Source organism: Ambystoma mexicanum, chromosome 7p (assembly GCF_040938575.1).
Source record: "Ambystoma mexicanum isolate Mex_15411 chromosome 7p, UKY_AmexF1_1, whole genome shotgun sequence".
NCBI lineage: Eukaryota > Metazoa > Chordata > Amphibia > Caudata > Ambystomatidae > Ambystoma > Ambystoma mexicanum.
Genome location: NC_090939.1, coordinates 400,038,845 through 400,046,101, shown reverse-complemented (window position 1 = coordinate 400,046,101; position 7,257 = coordinate 400,038,845).

Below are 7,257 nucleotides of genomic sequence, written 5' to 3'. Positions count from 1 at the left end.
CAAGTCATTCTGTTGCTCCTTTGCTGCTGGAGTGCTGATTCGAGTTTGTGGATGTTTGCCGATACTGTTTGCCTAGGCCTAGCACGTGTGCACCCATAGGGAGCCTTTCCCAAGGTCCCTGAAACCTTTTTGACCCTGTAATGCATTCTACTTACTTGTAACAGAATAATACTTTTGAACTTTGCCTTTTCTTCTGCTGTGCCTTATCTGCTTTCCCTCCAATCTGATTTTGAAGAACTGATACCTAGAGAGAGATGGGCCGCTAAAGCTTTAAGGCTTCTGAAAAGTATTGCACGCTTTTTAAAGTATTGGCCTGCTATTATAGGTGTTTAATAACCTTTTGTATTCCTACAACAGAACATTTTCTGAGTGGCTATAAGAAAGGGTTTTACTGACCTTGAACTGTGTTCATAACCTGTATACCTCCTATGTATTGGTTTACTCACCTGAAATACTATATTGTTTTTCTATTGTCTTTATTTGAAACAAAACTTACATACCTGAATAATCTTATCCTTGTGTATAAAAAATAAATAACTATTTTACTATAACTACAAACATTTAAGATTTTCTTTTGGCCTTTGTGTTTATTGAGTTCATTGTACTTACCTACAGCTAACATCCTCCTCCTAAGAGAAGCCTGGCTGCTGTGCCATTCTACCGAACCTCTGAGTAGTACAGACTTATACTAGAAGTTGGAGCCTGTATACCAAGGGATAGTGTTATAAAGTCTTACCGCAGGTGGACTTTAGGGAAACTCCCCTAACAATAGGTAAGAACGATTCAGCAGTGGATATCAACAAAAGGTGTACATAAATGAGGAGACATGTGAGACTGTTCGGAAAATCTCCCATTAGCCACACACCTCTCAACTGGTCAGTCTACATGTGTACCCAACCAACCCTGTTGGAGTCAGTCAGTAATTCTGTTTTGTTTTTATAGCAACTTCTCTTTCTGCCACCAAGTCAATCTAAAAAATGTTCACTGTTGTCTTTAAACGATCAGAAACATCACTTATCTTCTCAAGTTAAGCGACAGTGTGGAAAAGCTCAGGATCTTAATTCTGAGCAACACACATATTTCAAGTAGTATTTGTGAAGGGCACCAAAAGGGCAACTTGAAATTATTCAGAACTGAGCAGTATGTCTGGTGCTTGGTCACATAAACCAGGACTACATCACCTACACTGCAAACATCCTTAAGCTGTTTCTCTGTGTAACAGAGAGTACATTTTAAAATACTGTTTATAGCACGTAGAGCGATGTGTGTGGCTATTGCATCAAGAACCATCAAACCTTTGGAGAAAAAGGTCCCCAACTAGGTTACTTTATTCATCTTGATCCACCCATCTCTGTATTTTCAAACTGAAAAATTACCGAACTAGATAGTGGAGTTTGGAGCATATTGGGCCAAAGTGTGAACGAAACCCACCCACTAAAAAAGAACGTCCTCCATAATGTTATAGACGATACCGTAGGATTTTAAGCAGGAGCTGTGAGGCTGATTGCAGATATCTAGAAGGATAGTAGTGTGTTTTTTTTTTATTCTGCAATGCTTTACAGCCTTTTCCCTGTTGGGGCCGATGGAATATGCATAAAGACTTGAATTGTATACGTGACAGAACAGGAAGCCAGTGCAATTTTACGTCAAGCTGTTGACACTGGCTTACCATAAGGAATACGTGTTGTCAGTCGAACATCCACATTTTGAAGAACGTGTAAACGGTTCAGCACATATCCTGGCTCCACGAGCAATAGTGCATTGCAATAGTCAATGCTGCCATTTGCAGTAGCAGCAACTACTTCAGCATGAAAATTGTTGGGAATAAAAGGCAGGGCATCTTTTTTGCTTGAAGAACCCACTGCTACAGATAAATCTGATCTGAGCTTTAATAGATAGTAAGGCAGAACATTTCACTTCAAGGAATTTTTACACCATTTAGTAGGGTAGGGAACCGGCCAAGATCAATTCCAGCAATGATGGGCAATATTGAGACATACTATAAGTATCTCTGTTTTATCCCCATTTAGTTTGAGCAATTTGGCTCATCCAATTGCCAACTGCTTCTAAGCAAGTTTTTAATTGTGCTGCCTTGGCGTCATGGTCCAGGTCATGTCTAAAATGAATCTGTGTGTCATCTGCATAACAAAAAAAACGAAAATCAAAAGAATGGATGAGACGAGCTAAAGGTCGAACATAAATATTCAAAAGAAGTGGGCAAAGTGCAGAGCCCTGGAAACGCAACAAGGAAGAGCCAAAGATGAAGATATAAAGGGAGATAGTGAGATGGTTTGTTTTTGAAAATCAAGGAAAGAAACAAAGTAATCATAACCACTCCCACCAATACCAATATTTTGTAGTCTGGATAGATTAATCAAATGGTCAACGGTATCGAAGGCGGCAGACCGGTACAATAAAATCAGACCTGCCACACTGCCTTTGTCTCGAAGCTTGACCAAATCATCCAGCACTGAGACTAGTACAGATTTGGTGCCCATAAGTGGACGACAAAAATCAAGTTGTTCAGAATGCAAAATGTGATTGTCTTGAAGAATGTCTCTGAACTGTGGATTGACGTGTGCTTCTAGCATTTTTATTAAAAGTGGTAGCAAAGATATGGGCCGATAAGTAAAAAGTATTGCTGAATCTAGATTAGGCTTCTTTAACAGTGGGGTGAGCAAGGCATGTCTTAAATTTGCAGGTATAGATCCAAACATAAGGGAAGAATTCTAAGCTTCTGCAAAAATATCACTTGCATGTTTGGCTATTGTTTTAAATTGAGGAAAAGGGATTCCATCGATGGGTGATTCTGATTTTAGTTGCTGAGAGACTTTCAGAGGATTCCAAAATCTGAAAATAAAATGAAGAGGCAAAAAACAAGGGGGGGTCCTGGGAGTCCCTCTTTGGGACATTAGTCCTGGTTACAAGAGCCTTACCCACAGGGCCTCATTACACGGAATGCGGTAAGGGTTTAACGGTACCGGTAAGGTCATCGGTACCGGTAAACCCTTACCGCATTACTACGAGGTCCCTTTGCGGGACCCGACCTTAACGGCTGGTGTAGAGTTGGGACCCGCAAAGGGACCTTGGTGCTAATTACGGTACTGCAATTTGCGGTACTGTAATTAGCCCCTTCCCCATTCCCATTGAGCCCCATGGGGCAAAAATGGAAATGGGGAAGGGCCATGGAGAAAGGGGGAATTACCGCCCCGCCAACCTTGGAATAGGGTGGTAATTCCCCTTTTCTCCATGGTGGTACCGGTATGGTACCGGCGGCAACCATGGTGCTAATAGCACCATGGTTTACTGCATTCCGTGTAATGAGGCCCATAGTCTTTAGCTAGAACCTTTTACAGAGGAGAAATATCCAAAACATATCAGTCTTTGTCCTGCCGTGGGGCAGTCCAGCACCAAAATGCTAGGCAATTCTCCTCTGAATAAGAGTACCAGCAGCAACCCCAGACATGTGTTTTTGTCTGGTTGGACCCCATCAGTAGGGTGGAGCTGTGCCTCTCTAAGAATAGTTAGCAAGGGGTCCAAGTCTGGATTCCCCTAGTAAATGTGCGGCCAATATTCGTTCTGATGATATCAATCTTTTCTACAAAATAGTTAGCTAGATCGTTACACAAAGTTTGTGAAGCAGATGCTTCTGAACACAGTTTAGGGGCTAAGAGGTCTCTTACAGTCTGGAACAATATTTTTGGGGTATTTAATGGTTTGCTCAAAATATGTGCACTTAGCTAATTCAATGGCTACATGATGGGAACCTAAAGCTGTTTTATAGCAGATTTTTAGTGCTGGTTCAGGCTTTGAACACCATTGGCATTTGGCATGCCAAACCTTTACTCTAGATGTGTGTAATTCCGAGGAGAACCAAGGAGCCGAGGGTCGTTCAGTTTTCCTACCAAGCTTTAAATTGCAAATTGAGCTGCATCCATTGAACAAGCTATTATTAGTTGGTCCAACAATAACAGTAATGGATCCTTTTTCGGAAGCTGATCATTTGATGTAACCTGTTGTAGAAGCACAGGAGGGCGAACCTGTTGCCAGCTTCATAACAGAAATGTGGATGGACTATGCCACCTTCTTATTAATTCCAGGTAACTAAAAGGAATTAAATAGGGTTTAGTCAAATGTAGGATCAAGCTTATGCCGGGACGCACTAGTTCAGCCGAAGTAAAAATGTATTCAAGTGTTTGACTCTTAATGTGTGTAGGTTTTGTAACAAGCTGAGGCAGCGATGCACTTTCCATGCAGGCTAAGATAGACGTCCCCTACACAAAATAAATTGTATGTGCTAGGGATAATGCTGACATTGCCAGCAAAAAGAAATTGTGCTCAAACTTGGCCAAGCTTGATGAAGGAGGGTGATGCCCTATAAGAAAATGGAGGGTGAAAGATGAAGTCACAGACATTCTAATTAACATGGCCCATATTCTAAGAGGAACTATGTTATGCTATTATGTTATTATGGTATTTAGTGAGTGCGGACCTAGCTTTGAGAAGCAATGGAGCGCTTCACAGAGATACACAACAATACAGATACAGAACAGAGCACTTTGCAGGGGTATACAATAGTACAGATGCATAATAGAGCGCTTTTCAGAGGTAACAATAGAATAGATATACAGCGGGGACTAGGATAGAGAGGGTCATGGAGGAGGGGTACATCTGTACAGGGTGGCAGGAAGGAGAGGGGCGGACGTTGTCTAGCAAGACAGGTGGCATGGGGAGTGACGTGATGGCCTAGCTATGGATGAGAGACTCCTTGAAGAGGTGGGGCTTGAGTTATTTTCTGAATTGTAGGAGTGTGGGGCGATTCTGATGTTGATGGGTAGGAGGTTCCATAGTCTTGGGGCATAGGCAGAGAAGGCTTGTTTTCCTATCTGCAGTGGCAGATTTCAAGTCTGCATGTGTCCAGGCATGGTGGTGTGCTGTCCACCGAAGATGCTGAGTTTCTCTGTGAGGTAGCTGGGTGACTTGAGGGTGACTGCCTTATAGATGATGCAGAAAAGATTAAGGTGATTGTTGCTTGCAGTGGGAGCCACTGAAGTTTGATGAGGGCTGGAGTGATGTGGTCATATCTGTGAAGACCCTTGATGAGGTGTGCAGCTGCATGTAGGACACTTCTCAGAGGCACAAAGGAATACTATGTGAGGCCTTAGAGGAGCGCATTGCCCCAATCCAGATGGGCTAGGCCAGTGCTTGAACAGTGGATCTAAAGCTGTCCGAAGGCAGCAAGGGCTTGACTTTTCAAGGGAGAGAGAGCTGATACCAAGATCTCTGAGGTTTCCTACCTATGTGTGTCTTGAAGGAGAGGTATGTGTCGATGTGGAACCCGAAGGAAATGGCACAAGAGGTGATAGCCAGGTCTGTATGCCTGGGTGTTCGGTGTTGTTGGTGAGGAGTAGGAATTTGGTCTTGGAAGGGTTGAGCTTCAAGTGTGTACTGGACATCCAAGACTGGATCAGTGAGAGGCAGGTTTTGAGCCTGTGTATGTTCTTGATGGAGTTGATCTATAGCTGTGTGCATCAGCATATTGGTGGACCTGGATGTTGTGTGTGGCCAGGAGGGCTCCCAGCTGCTTCATGTATTGATCGAAGATCACTGGGGAGAGTGTGGAACCCTGCAGGACTCCACATTTGACAGGTAGCATTGACGATCTAGAGGAGTCCATCTGAACAAACTCGTGGCAGTTGTCAAGGTAGGACTTGATTGCTGATCACGATGTGCTGATGTAGGATGTCTGTGAGTGCATGGTGGTCTACTGTGTCAAAAGTGGCTGAGAGGTTGAGTACAACCAGGAGGCAGGGGTGGCCATTGTCAAGGATATTGAGGTCCTGTATATTTTCTGTCTCCATTCTGCATCTTGGTCTGATCCCAGATTGATAGGTTTGGAGGAGATTGTTGGTGTCGATGTGGTGCTGCAGTTGCACAGTTACCACTTTCTTGATGATCTTACTTAGAAAGGGAAGATGGGTGATGGGGCTATAGTTACCTAGGTTGTCGTGATCCAGAGTGGGTTTCTTTAGTAGAGGGAGGGTTTATCCTGTCTATAGGGTCGATGGGAATGTGCCTTGAGGTAGGGAGCTGTTGATCACCTCCAGTGAGGGAACGAGATCTTCTATGGGGAGGGTTGTGAGGATGGATATTGAGGGGATGTCATCTGTATAAAATGTGGCTTTGAGGGCAGCCAGGCTTTCTACCAGGTCTTCTGTAGAGAGTGTCTTCAATGTTGTCCTGTGTTTGGTGATTTCGAAAGGAGGCATGTGAGGTGGGTCTGTGGATGCAGAGCTGGTATCTATGTGCTGGGGAATCTTGCTGATTTTGTAGACGAAGAAGGTGTTGATGGCAGTTAATTTTTCGATGGAGTGTGGTATGGCAGGTTGGGTCAGGGGTTCACATAGTGCTTGAGCGCTTTGAAGAGGGCTATGCTCTTATTGTGGGCTTCTGCTTTGGTGTTCTGATAGTAGGAACCCTTAGCTGTGTTGATAAGTTTTCGGCGGGTGGCTCAGATTTCCATGACGACTTCCAGGTCGGATGAGGTCCTGGAGCAGCAGTAGGTTTTCTCTTGTTTCCTGATGACACTTTTACTGAGGTTGAGTTCTTGCACATTCCAGGGTGCTGATGGGTTCAGTTTGCAGGTGTGTTGTTTCAGATGTGCGTTTCAGTTGATGGAGGCTGAGAGGGTGGCATTGAGTGCTTCCAGTAGAGAGACGCAGACCGGTTGGGGGTGTTCAGGAGGTCGAGGTTGGTGAGGTCTTCTGTGAGTGCTTCCACTGGGAAGTTCTTGAAGGACCTGAAGGTTGGTCTGATGGGTTTATGTGCTTTACTGGGGTGGTGTGCAGGATGTTCAAAGCCACAGCTATGTGGTCAGACCATTCAAGCGACAGAGGAAAGCTGTAGTGGAGGGAAGGCAGTGTGGTGATGATGAAGCTGAGCATGTATATTTCTCGTGAGTTGGGTGTTTTGTGTGCTGTGTGATGGTGAGAATCAAGAAGCCTAAGGAGAGCTTCCTTCATCAGTTTGGTGGCCTTATTGCCTGGGAAGTTCAAGTCACCTCAGAAGATGTTGTTCACATGGATGAAGGACATGGTGGTGACAAGGTCAGTGAAGTCTCTGATGATATCAGTGTTTGGGATTGGGTGGTCTGTGGATGAAATGGAAGGTGACTGTGTCTGCCAGAGAGAGAGGGAAGTAGCAGAAGAGGATTTCAAAGGAGCCAATGTTGTCGAGCTCAAGTCTAGTGCAGGGCCA